The sequence below is a fragment of the Rhipicephalus microplus genome, chromosome 3 (genome assembly GCF_043290135.1).
Source record: "Rhipicephalus microplus isolate Deutch F79 chromosome 3, USDA_Rmic, whole genome shotgun sequence".
Taxonomy (NCBI): domain Eukaryota; kingdom Metazoa; phylum Arthropoda; class Arachnida; order Ixodida; family Ixodidae; genus Rhipicephalus; species Rhipicephalus microplus.
Window position 1 is genome coordinate 232,588,675 of NC_134702.1, and position 21,266 is coordinate 232,609,940.

Consider the following 21,266-nt stretch of genomic DNA (forward strand, 5'->3'; position numbering starts at 1 on the left):
CGACCCATGTTGTGATCTGACAGGAATAAGACCTTTCGCTGTAAAATAGACGTCATGGTTTATTGGAAAAACATGGGAAAGGTCTTTGCCCTGTAATCGGTGCAGTCAGGATGGTGGTAATGATGTTATCAGATTCATGGCCGGTTCTCTTATGTGAGTCGGCGCCATAAACATCGACTATCATCATTTTCAAAAAGAAGAAGAAGAATACGAGCGCGCTGCTCGCGAGTGGTGCACCGGCTACCCACTGTGCCTATCAGCCTCGAGAAACGTCGATGTGCATTCGAGTAGACCACTGCAGATAGCTGCTTAAGAAAGGAACCACTACGCTGGATCATCGTCTACTGCGACGGTCTCGCAGGTAATTAAGGAACCATGTTTCATGTAAATCAGCCTTTCGAAATACTGAGCCAAAAGCCTGCGCATGTAAGGTTTTTTTTAGCCAAAATTCGATGCTTTTAACTGAACCCCAACGTGTGCAATCAATCGCGCAGCACACCAAAAAATAAATCTCGTGGATCGACGCGATACATTTACAGCGAGGTGTTGTCAAACCGGTGAACTCGGTCCGAGACTTTCGGCTCGAAAGAGTACTTCGTGGCAACGCTTACAACATGATAATTCTCGTTTAGCTCCACAAAATACTGAGATCACAAAATATTAGTTTCCCTGCCCACGTGTATGGATGAAAGAACTTTGTTAAGGTCTAATAGGTCGTACTGTTGAGTGTTCTAGCCCGAAACGCGCCACTCCCACGTTGGGACCGGAAGACCTAGCCTCTCAGCCGCTTCGCAGGCCCATTGGACTGCACATATTTGTCCCTCTAATGTAGGATGGCGCAAAGCTGCGTTCCATGGTTTTTCAGTATTTTCCTCGTCGCTGTAAAATTCATTTACAGTAACACTGTTCTGGAATCTACCGACGATGTTTACCTTCGTACTTTGCAAGCATTCTGGCGCACTAGTTTTCTGCGTTGCGCTTATAGGAATGGTCAAAATTAATGCTCACAGGGTATACGAAGATCAATTCATTTTTATCGATCAACATGTCATTTGAAAACAATATGCAACGCTAAAGGGGAAGACAACGTATAGACAGTCTGGAATGTGTAATAATAGAAAGATGTGTGAAACCTCATTCGGTCGATCCTGAGATGCTTGTGATCCCGGGTCACTTTGGTTGCTCGACTACATCACTAGGCTCTATCGTACTAATCTGTAGCACTTCAACAAAACCTTTGCAAAATATGTTGCTGGTTAGTTTGCTCAACGTCCTAAGATATAATTAAGTACTAATTTGACATGGCAGCACAGAAGAAAGCCTCAGCGCTTCTCGAGTATTCGTCTTTCGTATAACGTTGACACGTTCTTATAGCTTCTTGAAAACTTCTGTCTCCATCTTGTAACCCTTCTTATGGCGAAACGGGCATTTTTTCAGGACCAAGAGCTACATTTACCTTAAATTCGCTCCTAAGCCTGCTACAACTCAGTTCAGTTAACTTACATTAAGTGTCTTCTGAAGGAGACACTACATAAGTAATGGGTTAACAAAACTTTCACAGGATTTATGCATTGAATAGTTTCATATTGATTGTTTACACGCTGTAGGAACAAGGACGAACAGGTAATGGTGGCAATATAAGCAAGAAGACCGTTCCATTCGTTGGCAGTGGGTGGGTTGAATCAGGCAGAGAAGTGAACAGTTCGGGCACGTGGGCGCGCGACTTGTAGCGGATGAGAGGTGCGGTGAGAAATGCGTGCAGCGGGAACGATGTACTATGGAGCTTAACTAAGGGTGCTGTAAACAAACTTGTTAAAACGAGAAAGGCCAGAAAGCTGCGATAAACCAGATTCTGCATCAAGTGCTGAAATGGTGATATTACATGAGTAGCTTAAGGGAATTAACAGCCTCAAGAAAATAGATGAGGTATGATTAAGGTGGTATCCAAATGTCTGATACATGCTTCAGTTGCGCTCTTGCGAGTGACTGGTAAACGCGAGTAACTTCACATTTCGGGGTGCCTGACGCAGATTACGTCTAAGGAAACCTAGGGTTCGGTTCGCTGATGTGATATTATAAATATGAGCATGGCAGGTCAGATCACTCCAAAGAGTTATTCCTAGATATTTATAGTAATTTACATTCTCGAGAGGCGTACTTTTATTTTTGTAAGAAACTTCTATGGAATTAGAAGTGCGAGAAAATGACGTAACCTTACATTTCCTTGCGTTTAGGGTCAATAGGTAATCATCACATCTAAAAGCTATGTTATATAGATTTTTCGGAGAGCAATTAGGCTGTGAGAGTTAGATATAGTGCGATAAATTACACAATATTCCGCGAACATTCCGATTTCACAAGAGACGTATGAAAATAAGTCATTATTATATAATAAATATTGTAAAGGACCGAGGACCAATTCTTGAGGAACGCCAGATGTTACCAGTACATAGTTAGATAAGTGAATATTTATATTTACGGATTGGAAGTGGTTACTAAGAAATTCCTTGATCCACCTAAAGACATCCGCATGCAAGTTTAGTTTTCTTAGTTTCAACAATAGGCGCTGGTGGTGAATCTCATCGAAGGCTTTGCAGAAGTCAAGGAAAATTATGTCACTCTGTGTATTAATATCAAGATTAGTATGAATGTCATGTAGAAAGATAGCAAGCTGTGTTTCACATGAGTATCCTCTGCGGAATCCGAGCTGAGCGGGATGCAAAATGTTCGAATAAAAAAAAAAGCTTATGACAAGAGAGTAGATGACATGTTCCATGATTTTGCAGGGAATGCTTGCTAATGAGATTAGACGGTAGTTTAGCGCGCATGTTTTGTTACCGGTTTTGTGGACTTGAACGACCTTCCCAATAATCCAGTCATCTGAAAGAAGTCCTAAAGGAAAGAGACTGGGTGAACAGCAACGATAAATAGATGGTGGTTATGCACTTTGTGTTTTTCAATATCTTTGCGTCATTTCTTCTATACATGAGGAAGACGAGCACTTCATTTTGTTAAATCCTGCTTACATCAAAAGTGATATACGGCATTGCAGAACTTATACAAAGTGACGGTGATGCGGGGGGTTGATTGATTGATATGTGGGGTTTAACGTCCCAAAACCACTATATGATTATGAGAGACGCCGTAGTGGAGGGCTCCGGAAATTTCGACCACCTGGGGTTCTTTAACGTGCACCCAAATCTGAGCACACGGGCCTACAACATTTCCGCCTCCATCGGAAATGCAGCCGCCGCAGCCGGGATTTGAACCCGCGACCTGCGGGTCAGCAGCCGGGTGCCTTAGCCACTAGACAACCGCGGCGGGGGATGCGGGGGGGTGCGTTTGACCAGTTCGTAGAGACACTTGCAAAGGCGGAGTTGAACACATTAGTGCAGTCGGCATCACTGAGTATTTCGTTTATAAAAAACTAGCACCCTAAGACCCGACTTTCCGAAGTTACGAGGGAAGTGATATTCAGAAATATGTATAAATTTACATTCACTCAGTGGCCTTAAGTTATCAATCGTAATACTTCTGGATGCATGTTAACAGAGTGATCAGAAATTAGGCATAGAAAGAGCTAAAAATGGCAACTGCTTTTCTTTTAGACCGACGTTTGCCTCTTCGTGCAACATATTGTGAGGGAGCAGTAATACAGGGACACAAGCTGTAGGCACCTTTCTGCCACTTTAGGGCAGTCAGCCCTGACTTTCCTGAAATGGCAGAAAGGTGGATACTGCTTGTGTGTGTGTGTGTGTGTGTGTGTGTGTGTGTGTGTGTGCGTGTGTGAGTGTGCGTGCGTGCGTGCGTGCGTACGTGCGTGTGTGTGTGTGCGTGCGTGCGTGCGTGCGTGTGTGTGTGTGTGTGTGTGTGTGTGTGTGTGTGTGTGTGTGTGTGTGTGTGTGTGTGTGTGTGTGTGTGTGTGTGTGTGTGTGTGTGTGTTACTGCTAAGATAAATTGAAGTATACTCGTAGGTCACTGAAGGTTATTAGACAACAAGGTCGCATTGAGGGAGGGGACTTGAATGATATTGTCGCCGTTCTGAAAGTTCCCGCGGTGATATTTATTTAGTCAACCTGGTAGATGGGATTCCCACAACAATCCGCGTACGTTGTAATGAGTCAAATTGGTGGGAGCACAAGGTTAATCTTGAATAGTAGTGGAACTATCTCTGCTTACGCGATGTGGCAAAAGCCCCTCTGTATAGCACGTGTTATTTTGTTATGAGCAGGGATGGCACGACATTCACTTGTGTAAGCACAAGTGAATGTCGTGCCATCCCTGGGCCATGGCTGCGCGGCGGGCCATTACTGAGTCCAAAGTATACAGCTGTGCGCCGCCGCGTAGCGCCGCCGGTCGTTTTTGATTACGCCGATCGCGCCGGCTCTGCCTGACAATAATTGCGCTCGCCTGCATTAGTATTATTTTAACCCGAGCGTGGAAAGTAGGCGTCAAAAACATCATGAAACTTTTCAGCAGCTGTGATTTTTGAGAGCGGTGTTTGCAGTGTCTCTACTGCACTCCTGTGTCTGTGTTTGCATGCGCTGTCCATCTAAGGGGCTTAAAAAAGTTTCTGATGATTCGCAATCGAGCGTGTTATTCTCCATTTGCGTTCCTCCTTTTTTTCTTTCAGCAGGGGGGGGGGGGGGTCTTCGGGACGCAAGAACAGAGATTCACGTGGCACGATTACGAACACGATTATAGCGCATACTCTTGAATGGTCTGTACACAGAAATATGAGTTCTGAATTTTCTCCGATTCTGCTTTGCCATGCATTCACCCCCCGCCTCTTTTCAGCTTACATGATTATAGCGCGCAATAAGGTTGAGATTTCCCTGCATTTTGTGAGTTTCCGATTTCGCAAGCCCAAATAACAAAAGTGTAGCCGACAAGCTCGAAATCCTAATAGGTTAAACGTTTAGCGCCCGTACTGCACACGTATCGAAGAGACATAGCCTGTAGGAATCGTAGCGAAGGGAGCGCGGTGAAGTGTTGTGGAGGACGCAACCAAATGAGGAGGTGCCGGATTATTTCATTCTCCCAATGAAGGAATTCTGTACATAATTTTTTTCAATGTTTTATTTATTTTACCTTCAATCGCACATAGCTTTATAGAGAAGAGTGGGTTATATAAATAAGCTTTCAAAAAGAGCAAACACAGTTACATCAAAATAATAAAACTTCCTAACCGAACATTTTTATCAGTCATTACAAGTTATTACACATGTATGATCAGAAACTTACGGCAAACAATATATATATATATATATATATATATATATATATATATATATATATATATATATATATATATATATATATATATATATATATATATATATATATATATATATATATATATATATATATATATATATATATATATATATATATATATAAATATATATATATATATATATATTGTAACGAGGGCAGTGGGCACACAGCTCGAGTATAGAAAAAAAAGAAGACTTGCTGTGATCGCAGGCTGGCCTTCAGTTAGCCCTTGCGCTAAATAAAGCTCTCGTTCGCCGAGTCAACTCCTGATTGTTCAACAACCCGTTTCAAGTGCTGGAAGTGCTGGATACATCTGGTCCTCACCCTGGAACTTCGCAGCCGCACACTCCAACGACCTTCTACAATGACTGATCAGGGGCAGTCTCAGGCCACTACTCCAGATCTCGCACCTGTGCCTGTCTTCTGCGCTGGCGCTCTCCGGCAGCGTGACCCCCCCCATATTTGGTGGCACAGAGGACCAAGATGTGGACAACTGGATTGCCGAGTATGAACTGGTGAGCACATACAATAAGTGCAACGCAGCCGATAAGCTCACAAATGTGAGTTTTTACCTGACCGACGTGGCAGAACTATGGTACAAGAATCATAAAAGTGATTTCAGTACCTGGTCGGAATTGGCTAACACCCTCTCGGAAGTTTTTGGCCGTCCTGCTGTCCACCGCCTTCGTGCTGAACAGCGCTTGCGGGGAAGAGTACAGAGAGCAGATGAAACTTTCACGAGCTACACCGAAGATGTGCTCTTTCTCTGCAAGCTCGTCAACCCGACTCTGGATGAGGCAGGCAAGATAAAAAACATAATGAAACGAAGTGACGACGCTGCATTCCAAATGCTTGCTGCGAAGAGTCCCCAGACGGTCGCCGAGGTGATTCAGCTCTGCCAAAGCTATGATGAGCTGCGTAGGCAGCACGCTTCTACACGTTGCGCTGCTCAAGACACCGCGGACATCTCATCCCTCGACTATCACCATGACAACGCCGACCACTCTGCGTTTATGCCACTCATAAAACAATTCATACGCGAGGAGGTCGCCCGGCAGCTATCGATAATCACAAGAACTACCAAGCCGATGGTACCCTTGTCGCCTTCGCTTCGCCAAGTCATTCAGTCGCAAGTTGCCGAAGCATTGCCGCCAGCTCAGGCTCCACCAACTGTTACCGCACCACTAAAGTATGCAGCCGCAGTGGCTCAGCCACGTGCGCCAGCGTCTCCAGCCATCTACGAAGCTACTCGCCACGTTTATTCGCCGACGCCACCTGCCCGCTCGCTGGCCGTCCCGTCTCCGGCTGTATACGAAACAGCTCAGAACGTTTATATGACGCCGCTGCCTGCACGACAATTTACGGTACCTTATTCAGCGAACAGTGCCCCTACCGTCACTCAATAGCGCACTCCGGATAATCGGCCGATATGTTTTTCATGTGGCATCCCAGGCCACGTAGCTCGTCACTGCCGTCGTCGCAGCTTCCCTTCTCATGACATTGCAGGGGCCTCACATTACATGCCGACCATGCCCACTCAGCCGCGATATCCTGTTCCTTCCAATCCACCTCTAGACGTACGTCCCGGCCGCCGACCATCCGGTTCAAGCCGTTCACCTTCTCCTCGTCGCAGATCTATTTCTCCAATGTTACGTCGCAACAGTCCACCATGAGTGGAAAACTGACGGGCGCAGTTCCGGAGGCAAGAACTGCGTTGGCAGCGAAAATTTCAAGACCTTACAGTTGTCCCCCGAACGAAATCGAACTCTATATTGATGGCATTGAGGTGCACGGACTTGTTGACACTGGAGCTACCGTATCTGCAATTAGCGAGAAACTGTGCCGAAACTTGAAGAAAGTGACCACTCAACTTACCGGCCTATCTTTGCAGACCGCTACGTCCCATCATATTCAGCCTTCAGCTTTGTGCACTGCACGAGTCGTCATTGAAGGTGCGATGTACGTCGTCACATTTGTAGTTTTATTCCGTTCTTCGCATGATGTTATCCTTGGGTGGGACTTTCTTTCGTCAAATTTTGCTTTGGTCGACTGTGCTCGTTCCGAACTCGCGTTATCTGTGCCGTGCTATGACTCCGACGATGGCGCTTCGTGTAGAGTGTTTGCTGCTTCTGACGTTGACATTGCGCCTTTCTCAGCTGCTGTTGACTCGGTGTCGTGTGCCTCCACTCCGAAGTCGCCTGTGTTGTTTATGCCATCGGTCACATCTGCGTGCCGTCGAAATTTCATGCTTCCGTTTGCCGTCGTCGTTTTTCGCAACGGTCACGCTGCTTTTTGTGTGTGCAATACCTCGGACAACCCGTCATCTCTACTACGTGGAGAATGCCTGGGAAGCTACGAACCTTACGAGTGCATTCTTCCGGCTACTATACCCGATTCTACCGTTTCGCTCCCAATTTGTGCTGTCACTCCTACCAACGCGCCTAATGATGTTCTGGACGCATTCTCGGATGCCATCGACTCTGAGCTCGCACCAATTCAGCACCAAGAGATTATAAATCTTCTACTCCGTTTTCGCTCTTCATTCGATCGTTACCAGTCAGGCTTAGGCCGAACCTCTGCGGTCGTTCACCGTATTGACACCGGTCAACAAGCCCCGCTAAGACAGCGTCCGTACCGTGTGTCATGTGCTGAACGCCGTATCATCGACGAACAAGTGGACGACATGTTGAAACGTGGCATCATCGAGCCCTTCAACAGTCCCTGGGCTTCACCGGTTGTTCTCGTCAAGAAAAAAGACGTATTCATCCGGTTCTGCGTTGACTACCGCCGACTCAACAAGATAACGCGCAAAGACGTATACCCTCTGCCGCGCATCGATGATGCTTTGGACTGCCTACAAGGAGCAGAGTTCTTTTCTTCGTTAGATTTACGCTCCGGCTACTGGCAGGTGCATATGGCAGAGGGAGACCGCCCGAAGACAGCCTTTGTAACACCGGATGGACTATTCGAATTCACCGTTATGCCCTTTGGCCTCTGCAATGCGCCTGCCACTTTCGAAAGGACGATGGATACCATCTTGCGAGGTCTGAAATGGAAAACGTGCCTCTGTTATTTGGACGGCATTGTGGTATTTTCAAGCGACTTTGCGACCCACCTCAGCCGCCTCGAGCAAGTTTTTACGTGCCTTTCCACGGCGGGACTTGAACTTAACTTGAAGAAATGCCGCTTCGGCGCTCGCAGGCTTGTAATCCTCGGCCATGTGGTTTCTAAAGACGGCATTCTCCCGGACCCTACAAAACTTAATGCAGTTGCGGTGTTCCCAAAACCAACCACCATCAAAGAGCTTCGAAGCTTCAACAGCCTATCTTCGTACTTCCGGCGCTACGTACGCAATTTCGCCTCCATTATCGCCCCCTTGACCAATCTTCTTGCTGGAAGTTCTGATTTGTCAGCGTGGTCGCAGACGTGTGATGATGCATTTCAGGAACTCCGACGGCTCCTTACCGCGCCTCCCATACTCCGACATTTCGATCCGTCTGCTCCAACGGAGCTTCGCATGGACGCTAGTGGTGTCGGGCTAGGAGCCATACTGGCCCAACGCAAGGAGGGCTTTGACGAGTACGTCGTTGCCTATGCCAGCCGCACCCTCAGTAAAGCCGAGAAGAATTACAGTGTAACTGAAAAGGAGTGCCTCGCCATTATTTGGGCAATCGAAAAATTTCGGCCCTATTTATATGGACGTCCGTTTGATATTGTAACAGACCACCATGCGCTTTGCTGGTTATCTTCACTAAAAGATCCTAATGGTCGGCTCGCTCGTTGGGCATTGCGGTTACAGGAGTTCGATATCCGTGTTATCTACCGTTCTGGCCGGAAGCATTCCGACGCCGATGCCCTGTCACGTTCGCCATTGGCTTCAGAGCCTGTCGGCTCGCCTATCTCCACTAGTGCTGCCTTGGCCATCAGCATTTCGGACATGCCTTCCGAGCAACGCAAATATGCTTGGATTTCTTCTCTTTTGGACTTTCTCTCAAACCGGACGCCCGCTCCAGTTTCCAGGACGCTTCACCGTCAAGCAGGACACTTCGCTATTCGGGATAACCTGCTTCACCGCCGAAACTACCGCTCAATCAGCCGCAAGTGATTGCTCGTCATTCCCCGACATCTCCGCTCTGACATCTGCGCCACGTTCCACGATGATCCTCATTGTGGCCATGCCGTCGTGTTAAAAACATACACTCGCTTGCAGCTGCGGTACTACTGGCGCGGTATGTACCGTTTCGTTCGCCGTTACGTAAGGTCTTGCGTTACATGCCAGCGACGAAAAATGCCCGCTCAACATGCTACAAGTCCCTTGCAGCCGTTGCCATGTCCAGCACGAGCTTTCGATCGTGTCGGAATTGACCTTTACGGTCCGCTTCCCTATACTTCGAGTAGCAACCGCTGGGTCATTGTCGCTATCGACCACCTAACGCGGTACGCTGAAACAGCTGTGTTACCTTCTGCTACTGCAAAAGACGTTGCCTGTTTTATACTGCAAAACCTGGTTTTAAGGCATGGAACCCCTCGGGAGTTACTAAGCGACCGCGGCCGCGTTTTTCTCTCCGATGCCATCAAAGCGTTATTGAGCGAGTGTCGCATCATACACCGCACTACCACAGCCTATCACCCGCAAACTAATGGGATGACAGAGCGTTTTAATCGTACATTTGGGGATATTCTGGCCATGTACGCTTCATCCGACCAGTCAAATTGGGATAGCATACTGCCTTTCGTGACATATGCTTACAACACTGCAACGCAAAGCACCACTGGATTTTCACCTTTCTTCCTTCTTTATGGACGCAAGCCATCATCAACAATGGATACAATTCTTTATTATCGACCGGACCCTTCAGAGATGACTCCCGTTTCTCGAGCAGCAGCACACGCTGAAGAATGTCGGAAGCTTGCTCGGGCGTTCACGTCACATGACTAGACGCGCCAAAAACATCGCCACGACGCATCAACCATGCCTATGAGCTTTGCTCCGAACTCATTGGTGTGGCTATGGATTCCTTCTACTCTTCCAGGACGCTCCCACAAGCTTTCGTCCAGGTACCTTGGCCCTTATCGAGTTGTACGCCAAACATCCCCTGTCAACTACCTAGTCGAGCCGCTGGATGCATCTCCGGACAAGCGCCGTCGGAGACAAGAAATCGTACACATCTCTCGGCTCAAGCCATACCATGACCCTTCTGTGTACACCTTTCCTTAGGTCGCCAGGATGGCTCCCTTATCGCCCGGGGGTGATTGTAACGAGGGCAGTCGGCATGCAGCTCGAGTATAGAAAAAAAGGAAGAAGACTTGCTGTGATCGCAGGCTGGCGTTCAGTTAGCCCTTGCGCTAAATAAAGCTCTCGTTCACCGAGTCAACTCCTGATCGTTCACCAACCCGTTTCAATATATATATATATATATATATATATATATATATATATATATATATATATATATATATATATATATATATATATATATATATATATATATATATATATATATATATATTCGAAGGTCGTATAGGTTCGATTCCTGCTCACGGCTGGTTATTTTTTCACTCACTTTCCTTTCTTCTCATTAATATTCCATTTGTTCTAATAACTTCCCCTATATATTCCTTGGCATTATTGTCTGTTAGATCTCATTATTATTGTGTCAAAACACGGAAAAACGAGCCCTTAGGTATACACTTCTTTCCCTTATTAGTTAACGAGGGTCTCGTACTGGCAGACTTGGTGTCATTGAAGTGATTGGTCGATGGCAATCACTGAAGTGATTGCCATCGACCAATCACCTACGGACATTGGCGCCCATGTGACCAAAATGAACGCTATATAGACGAGCAACGTTTCTGCCTCGTGGGATCTGGAGCCGGCACGCTGGCGGACATGCAGCTGATTTCCCTGTTGTTCACGCAGGTTGGTTTGCATTATCCCATTCGGGCTTCTCGGCTATTGTGTGCGTTGCCGGCTCCTCCCACTTTGGCATTTGCTGATGCTCATTGTCGTAAAAGAGCGCGAGCGCCTCGAAGAACGTCTTTTCTGTTTGCTAAAAGGGTGTTTTATTTGTTCCTACTGTTGTTGCTTTCCGGCGATGTGGAACTTAACTCGGGCCCTGTTTAAATGGATATCTTACAAAGCCTGCAAAAGGGGCAGACTGAAATCCTAAATAAGCTAGATTCTATTGAATCCCGGATCGCGAAGCATGAGGGAATGATAGCGGACATAAAGGACAGCCTTGGAGCAACTAAGAAGCAAGTCGAAGACTTAGGCAAAATAGTTACAAAGCATAAGGATGACATTTCGATTCTGCAGAAAGAGTTGAGGAATTTGCATGCTAAGAACGTTGACCTGGAAAACAGAAGTCGTAGACAAAACCTTTTGTTTTATGGAGTAGATGACAATAAAAAAGAAACATGGGACGAATCCCAGGAATTGATAAAAAAATCGTTGGCGACAAGCTTGGAATCGAAGTGGCATCGTTAGAAAGGGCGCATCGCATTGGTGTATACCGAGAACAAAAAAAGCGACCTATCATCGCAAATTTCGCTTCGTACAAAGAAAGGCAAGAAATTTTGTCCAACGCAAAAAAATTGAAGGGGTCAGCTTTCAGCATTGATCAGGATCTTGCGCCAGCTACTCGGGAAGTGCGAAAGCGGTTATGGGAATACGGTAAAGCCCACAAAAGTGAAAGCACAAAGGTAAGACTGAAGTTTGAGAGGCTTTCCCTTGATGAAAAAACGTACGTATGGGATGACGAGAAGAAGGAAGTCGTTTCATTGCAAAAAAAGTGACGCGCACCTGAAAAAAAAGAACACGCCCGACACAGCTTCGTCGCTGTTTTAATAAATTGTAGAAGCATAACGAAAAAGACGGACGAATTGGTGGGGCTTATCGAGTCTGTTAAAGCTGACGTAGTTATCGGAACGGAATCGTGGCTGCACCGTGATATCAGCGACTGTGAAGTATTTCCAAGTGACTTTGTCGCGTACCGCAAAGATAGACCAAGCCATGGGGGCGGTGTATTCTTACTTGTGCGAAGTTCTTTGAAATCTGCTGCCCTCGAAATTCAGTGTGATATTGAACCTGTTTGGTGCACGATTACCCTAGATTATAATTCTTCATTCGCTGTAGGTGCATTTTATCGACCCCCAAACTCGGACTACAAAACACTTCAGTCGTTAAATGAGATTATCTTGGAAGTTTCAAACCGAACATTCCTTCTTGCTGGTGATTTTAATTTGCCAGACTTAGAATGGCATGATGGAATATGCGTACGAGGCACTGGGTGCCGCGCAAACATAGAAATGAAAAATATAATAGACAACTACGGCCTTACCCAGTTTGTTACTTGCCCAACTAGAAATAATAACCTTCTTGACCTTGTGTTCTCAAATTCACCCAGTTTGGTGAATAATGTCAATGTTATTCCAGGAATCAGCGACCACATGGCTGTTGTTGCAGAAATAAAAAAGAATGTAAAAACACCTCAAATAGTGCGGCAAGAAAGGTTTTTCTGTTCAGTAGGGGTGACTACACAAGAATAGTCGAAAAGCTAGAAGATTATTTGCCCGTGTTTGAATGCCTAGCTGAACACTACAGTATGAATCATTTATGGCTTAGCTTTAAGGACAAGTTGTTAGCACTCGTAGATAAGTATATACCTGCGAAACAAGCCGGAAAGCTTCGTAAACGCAAGAAGCCATGGATGACATCCGGTATTTTGAGATTAATCCGGAAAAGGCGATTGGTTTTGTTAAATTAAAGAAATCTGGAAGCAGTGACCACGTGAAAGAATTACAAGCATTAACGGAGCAGTATAAATCATGTGTGGAAAGCGCAAAAACGAAATATTTCGAAGGGCTCAGCAATAAAATGAAAACTAATTCAAAGTGTTTCTGGCATTATATCAAAGAGTGTGGGTCTGATCATGTTGGAGTGGCTGAACTAAACTTTAATAATATGGTTGTAGTTGATGAGGAAGCAAAAGCTACCTGTTTAAACAAATATTTCCAGTTTGTGTTCTTGCCCAAGCTTGACGTTCCTTCAAAACCACGCCCAACCACGATTCTGCCGATGCCACCGGTAGAACTGAGTGTCCGTAGCATATGTTCTCTTATAGAAAACCAAGATGAATTCAAAGCAGTTGGTCCTGATGGCATCTCTCCTCGTATTCTAAAGCGATGTGCACTGCCAATTTCCCTTTACCTTTATATAATTTATTCAAAATCCCTTTCAACGGGAACTCTACCCGAAGATTGAAAAATTTCTCATGTTGTTCCGGTTCATAAGGGTGGCTCAAAAAAAAAAAGATGTAACAAATTACCGACCCATTTCATTGACGTCAGTGGCATGCAAAATTTTCGAGCACATTTTATCCAAGCACATATTGACCCATCTTACTGCTAATAATGTATTAATAAATGAGCAGCACGGTTTTCGTAAAGGTTTTTCTTGTACGACGCAACTTGTAGAGTTCTTTCACGAGCTGGCTTCCAACGTTGATGAAGGTGGGCAAACAGATTGTGTGTTTTTAGATTCTCGAAAGGCCTTTGACACTGTGTCACACTCCCTTCTCCTGGCTAAATTACAGACTTTAAATTTCGACCCAAATGTGTTCATCTGGATAACCAATTACTTGCTGAACAGGCGTCAATGCGTTCTTTTAAATGGGAAGTGTTCATCCTATGTTAACGTTACATCAGGCGTGCTCCAAGGCTCTGTCTTTGGGCCTCTCTTATTTTTTATTTTTGTAAATGATATTTCTGTGGGTATTTCGTCGCGCATGCGTTTATTTGCCGACGATTGTGTGTTATATCGACAGGTTCAGAACGAAGGTGACTGTGCTTATTTGCAGAACGATTTGGATTGTATTGTACAGTGGTGCCAGAAGTGGCAAATGACACTAAACCCCAAAAAGTGCGTTCATATGCGTGTTTCCAAAAAAAAAAAAGAAACCAATAGTAACGCCGTACACCACAGATACGCATACTGTTATTACCGAACCAACATGCAAATATCTTGGCGTTGTTTTGTCGCATGACTGCTCATGGAATGCCAATGTTGATCACGTTGCTGGCAAAGCGGCAAGGGCTCTAAACTCTAAACTTAATTCAGAGGAACCTAAGATTGGCACCCCGAACATTAAAAAATACAGCCTATCTCACATGTATTAGACCGATTTTGGAATACGCATGTCCTGTGTGGGACCCGATGCAGGCGAACTTGATTGATAAGCTTGAAAAAATACAAAACAGAGCTGCGCGGTTTGTTTTAGGGCGGTACGAGCGGAGAGACAGCTGCAATGCTATGAAAGCTGAATTGGGTTGGGAATTGCTTTCTTTACGCAGGAAAAAACTGCGTTTGAAGTTTTTCTTTTCTGTTTTTCATGGGCGGACTGGGATTGACCGTCATAACTATTTCAGTGAACCCAGTTACATATCTAGTCGACATGGCCACCGACGCAAAGTGAAAGAGTATCGTGCAAGAACGACCATGTTTTATAATTCCTTTTTTGTGATGACCATTAGAGATTGGAACCGGCTGCAAGACAAGCAAGTGTGCTGTATAAACGAAGAATTGTTTTATTCCAGTCTGTAACCCCCCCGCTGTAACGCCTTTTTGAGCAAAGCGGGGCACTCACCGAATAAAGAATAAAGAATAAAGAATTAGGTTGTATGCGAGGGACTATTGGTCAGCTTCCGGCTCGTAATAAGTTCACGTGCTATGTGACGCCACACATGCGCATAAAAGGGTGTTTCACACTCGCCGCTTGGCTACAGATGGCGCTGACTGACACTACTACGTCTAAACTCACATATAAACCCAAAAAAGTGGATGGAGGGAAGGCTACTGTGATAGCTCAGTGGTTAGAGCATCGAACGCGTTATTCGAAGGTCGTTGGTTTGATTCCTGCTCCCGGCTGGTTATTGTTTCACCCACTTTTCTGTCTTGTTTCCATTTCATTTGTTCTAATAACTTCCCCTATACATTCCTTGGTATTATTGTCTGTAAGATCTCATTAATATTGTGGCAAAACACGGAAAAACGAGCCCTTCGGTATACACTTTTTTCCCATATATATATATACATATATATATATATATGTATATATATATATATATATATATATATATATATATATATATATATATATATATATATATATATATATATATATATATATATATATATATAACAAATTTAACGTGTCCTCGCTAAAGTTATCTTGTATGGTAGATGATTCTACATCGAAGACCACTCAGCTCTCCAGAAAAAAATGACCGCTTGATTTGACGGTTTCTGTATTTTCTGCGCGAAGAATTATAGAGAGACTCTGTGCAACCTTTCATCCCGGCCGTGATGTTCCGCATAAAGACAGAATCGATAACTTTTTACGCACATTCTGTGCTGTTCCCATGAGTAAAATCTCGCGAGCGCTAGCGAGGAACACTGCTGATGCATAGATGAAACAAGCTGTTCACTTCCATTTCACAGAGAACGAATGCGATAACATCACTCCACGTGTGATGCCTGCCATTGATTGCTCTTCAACCGCGAAGGACGACTCGCCTGTATTTTGTTTGACAAATTAGTATGAAGAACGCTGAGTTAAGAGGCTGCATGGCTCGATCGACAACTGTAAACGTTGACTCGCGAGCGCTGGCACGCACGCTATTTCAGCAGCCATCAGCGAACGGCTCGTGTACCTTTCTACGTGCTTTGGTGTCACTCCACGAACAGTAATGTTTCCGGCAGCGGCCGTATTCCCATACACCACCTTTGTGCAGTTTCGCAAGATTCGATGAAGAGTTAGCTGCCGCCTTAGGTTGTTTTGGGGCTGCGTGCTTCTATCGCACCGAGTAAAATCTGAAGTCATTGAAGGGTTTTTGGACCATGAAGCTCTTAATGTCGCATGGAATGGAACGTGTTCTCCTCAAAGCCCTGAGATCAAAACTGTTTCGAACCTTTTAAACTTGATGACACTTTTCTATTGAACACTTTAGCCTCATCTTTTGAGGAATGAGAACGTTGTAGCGAATTTCGCAGTGTAGATGCGCTGCTTTGTAAGTGTTGTGACATTGTGCGTGAATGTTCATCAAATTATGTGCCTTAAAGATATACTCAATTGAACTCAATGCACGCATGGTACAACAGGGAAATAATTCATCTCACTCGTCGCATGAAGCCCTTACGTAAGAAGCATCACTACAAATGTAATAATAGTGATTCTCCGTATATTGCGCTGAGAAGTAAATTTGCAGCTGAATTAAAAGAAGCTAAGAACTACTACTTTAGCAATACCTTGGCTACATATATGAAAAATAAACCCATCCAGGTTCCAGAGATCGACTAGTACTGCATCGCCTATGCCTTCATCGTTTTATTCTTGATTGCGAAGTCTCCTTAAACTTTACATAGCGAATGCCTTAAATGTTCACTTTAATTTCTTTTATAGACAACGACACAACTTACTGCAAGCAGCAAACTATCCGCTTTTTGTAATCTTGAGCTATAAGCTCCTTTGCAACACGTGGCCCTAAAGTAATTTGTAAATTAGAAACACGCCGGTGAGGGCGATATTCCGAGTGTGTTTCTAAAGCGGTATTCAGAATGATGTGCTAACTTTCTTACTGCAGTATTAAAGAACTAATACCTGAAAATGTTCCACAGCCGTTGAAATTAAAAGAAAACGTGATGCCCACATTTCAGTCCCGAAACAAATACCAATTATAAGCTAATATCTGCTTTCTATCAGGTCCAACTCTTTGTAGCAAATAATAAACAAATACTTTGTGAAGTACCTAAACGCACACACTATACTTTCCCGATCACATCATGGCTTTTGTGTGGTTTATTTTACTGGCTGTTACATAGCTGCTTGAAATGAATTGACGTCTAAGGTCTTTCACAAGGTTTGCCATGAAAAACCTTTAGTTTCTTCAGCAATACAAACTGGTTAATTGGATAGCAGATTACTTGCAGTCGCAGTGAAAATTCGTTACGGTGAACCACGCGAAGTCACGGGACATACAAATCCCACCTGGGATGCCTGAAGTCTCGGTGCTTGGACCGGTTTTGTTTATTGCTAGTTATATCAACGACGTAGCAGATTTTATCGGTAACTCTCAAATAAACGAGACGACTGCCTTGTCTGAAAACATCTCTAATACTCAATATCAGGATGCTCTGATGAATGTTTTCCCCCCGCCGTTTTGTTACTGGAGTGAAACGTGGAAAATGTCTAATAACAACAAAACTGTTGTAGTCACGACCATTTTCAATAAGAAACATCCTGCTCAATTTGCATATACTAATGACGGCGTAAATATAGTACGTGTTACAGAGTTCATATACATTGGTGTAACTCTCACAATACAATTAAAATGGCCCAGCACATCGAAGCAATCTGCAACCAGCTCTTCGAAAACTTTGGTACTCTCGATGCACGCTAAGCAGCATGACAAGAGAGCGTGTACTGACAGCCCATAAGAATTTGGGAAGACTCGAAAATTCGTCGGCTGTTAGGTCACCTCGCCACAGACATGATATAGCTATATTAGAATCAGTTAAAAAAAGCAGTCAGGTTTATATTTTGTAGCTATGACCGGAATTTCTCGCCTATTTTGCGTGTCTATTTTTTGTCGCTGCAGCCCACCTCGAATATCGGCGCACTTCCAATCATGTCATATCCTCCTGCTTAAGACATTTCACACCCATTCGAGTGTTCTAGCACCCATACTATTCATTGAATCTTCTGTACACTGTACCTAGGGATCAACCCCCTAAATATTGCGCCCAATAAACATATTCTGAATTGTTTTTTTTTTCAACAGAACATGGACTTGTAGAATGTGCTTGATGAGCCTCTGCGCCGACTCGGTGCTGAGCAGGTGGAAAAAGTATTGTGTATTTTGCTAAATCGTATTTTTTCAAGCTGCTGAATATATATACATATATTAACACCTGCTATGTCGCAAAAACTGAGACAGCAGTATTTGTCAAGAAATAACAATAAGAAATGTTTCTATCTCGTTAAGTGCTTCGCCCTTGCGGGCAGCCCTTGAAGGAACACGAGAAGAAGCCATACCACTTTCGAGGATTGATGCTGCCAGTAATCTTCGACGACTTGCGAGTGAAATCACGTTTTCACTATGGTGCCCACCAAGCATCGATACGAATCGTCAACACCACCTGTCCTCTTTGATGGCTCTCCGTATGCCCACTGGACTCGACCGAAGAGAAGCCACCCTTCTTCATCGCTTATGGCTAGGAGTGGCATTTACAAAATCTTACTCCTTTGTCATAGGAATGGCCGACAACGCTCTCTGAGATGCCTGTCATTGCGAAGAGACGCTACACCACATCCTGTGTGACTGTCTATTGTATGAAATCCAGAGACAGTCACTGCCGTCTGCTTTTGCGCGCATCGACAACAGCCAAATGTCTGTGGACACTATTCTGTCAAGTGCCCGAGAGAAGACCTTGCAACAGAAGGCGATGAAGGCTCTGTTGAAATTCCTACGCGACACCTACTTGAACAAGCGACTGTAACAGCAATGTCACACACCGCGAAAGACAAGACTGGACTATGACTGAGTGTGCGCGCGTGTGCTGCCGAATGTGCTGTTTCTATCTTCCCTCTCCGCTCTCTTTCATCTCCCCCATCCCTCTCCCATGCGCAGGGTAGCAAACCGGCTGCCTATAGGCTGGTTAATCTCCTTGCCTTTCTTTTACCTCTATTTTTCTTCCTTCCTTCTTTGGGCAAACAACTTTTCTTTTACATTCTAGAGACAAACTTCTATCCTGACAAACTCTTGAATCTACCCCCTCCCCCCGCACCAAGCCGCTGCCAATCAGATGAACTACGCACGATTGACGTGCCACCGCCAGCGATTTGGTAACGGAGCATAGGTCTAGTTCGAAGTATCTGGGAGAAAAAAATGCGCACCTCGAAAACTCAATTTGTTTCAACGCCAGCCCAATTGTTTCATGGACGGTGTAGTTTGGAAGTGTCCTTGCATCGTCGTATTCTGTGTACGCTGTTGGAATTTTATCCGAATGCTACACAATGTCTCTGCAAGATGTCTAATCATGGGTCAATTTAGATAAATACCTGTCCACGCCAGGTAATATATATTGTCACGGGGTCGTGACGTGGCTGAAGACAGGAGACTTCGTGTTGGGATTTAACTGTTTATTTGGGCGAACCTGTGCCCGGTAAACGGAAAGTCCTATTACAGCAGCAGTCTCGCACAGATAGCAGTCTCGGACTGATAGCGGCGAACGGAGCGTCGGCCTTCGATCAACAACTGACAAGCGGCGAAGCGCGTCGGCATTTTATACTCTTGCCGTCGAATGTTCTAGCGTTATCGCTGGCGGTGGCGTAGGTTCTAGAACAATCTGTGCCGTTCGCACAGTGGGCGTGATCTTATCGAAATGATCTACTACAGCCCGGAACCTTCTCGAAAACTGCAGGCGCGGTTTGCGCTGAGAATCGTGTGGTGTTTTGGGACGATAACAAGAACTTGGGAAATGGAACGTGGCATTACCCCCCTCTGAAAAAAGGCATCGTCCCGATGCTTTAACTAAAGATGAAAGTACAATAATAATGCAAGAAAGTACAATGAATAAATTACGATACAACAATAATACAAAAAAAACACTGGTTCAGTTTGTTAACGCGCATGAAACGGCTTGAGGCGCGCGACATGGACGACTTCAGGTCGCGATCGGCGTCGTTGAGAGTTCGTGATGCCATCGGGGACAACCTCGTAATCAAGTGGGCCGAGACGTCGAACCACCCTGTACGGTCCGAAGTACCGTCGCAGAAGCTTTTCACTTAGTCCACGTCGGCGTATCGGCGTCCACACCCAAACACGTTCACCGGGCTGGTATTCCACGAAGCGTCGTCGAAGGTTGTAACGGTGGCTGTCGGTCGTCTGCTGATTCTTGATACGGAGACGCGCAAGTTGTCGGGCTTCTTCGGCGCGTTGAAGGTACTCGCTCACATCGAGGTTTTCTTCGTCGGTGACGTTGGGTAACATGGCATCGAGCGTCGTTGCCGGGCTCCTTCCATAGACTAATTTGTATGGAGATATCGGCGTCGTCTCCTGCACCGCCGTGTTGTGTGCGAAGGTCACATACGGAAGAATGGCGTCCCACGTCTTGTGTTCGACATCGACGTACATTGACAGCATGTCGGCGATCGTCTTGTTAAGTCGCTCGGTGAGGCCGTTGGTCTGTGGGTGGTACGCTGTCGTCCGGTGGTGGTTTGTTTGGCTGTATGCCAAGATCGCTTGAGTTAAGTCGGCAGTGAATGCCATTCCTCTGTCGGTGATAAGGACCTCCGGGGCGCCGTGACGTAGGACGATATTTTCGACGAAGAACTTAGCTACCTCGGATGCAATGCCTTTTGGCAGGGCTTTTGTCTCGGCGTAGCGGGTGAGGTAGTCGGTAGCTACCACGATCCACTTGTTTCCGAAAGCCGACGTCGGAAATGGCCCCAGTAGGTCCATACCAATCTGCTGGAAAGTTCGGCAAGGTGGATCAATTGGCTGCAGAAGTCCCGCTGGCCTTGTCGGCGGTGTCTTGCGTCGCTGACAGTCCCGGCATGTTCTCACATAACGAGTGACGTCGGTGGTAAGACGTGGCCAGTAGTACCTTTCTTGTATCCTCGTGAGCGTGCGAGACACACCGAGGTGCCCTGCCGTCGGATCGTCGTGCAGGGCCTGCAGGAGTTCTGGTCGCAGAGCTGAAGGCACCACAAGGAGGTACTTAGCTCGAAGCGGTGAAAAGTTTTTCTTTTGTAGAAGACCGTTTCGTAGAAAGAACGACGCAAGTGCGCGCTTGAATATCTTCGGGACTTCGGCGGTCCTGCCTTCGAGGTATTCTATTAGGGCCTTAAGTTCCGGGTCGGCCCTCTGTCGTTCAGCGAAGTCGTCTGTAGTTATCGTTCCTAAAAAAAGTCGTCATCCGGGTCGTCGGG

The 21,266-nt window shown here is 45.4% G+C and overlaps 1 protein-coding gene across 2 annotated transcripts in view; it reads left to right on the top strand.

Annotated features, from left to right (window-relative positions):
* The first annotated feature begins 272 nt into the window (after positions 1–272).
* Positions 273–21,266, top strand: part of LOC119159871 (uncharacterized) — a 55,159-nt gene continuing 34,165 nt past the window's right edge. For both annotated transcript variants that reach the window (XM_075888652.1, XM_075888653.1), the window contains exon 1: positions 273–361. The gene's annotated coding sequence lies outside the window, so the exon portion shown is untranslated. The remainder of the gene's footprint in view (positions 362–21,266) is intronic.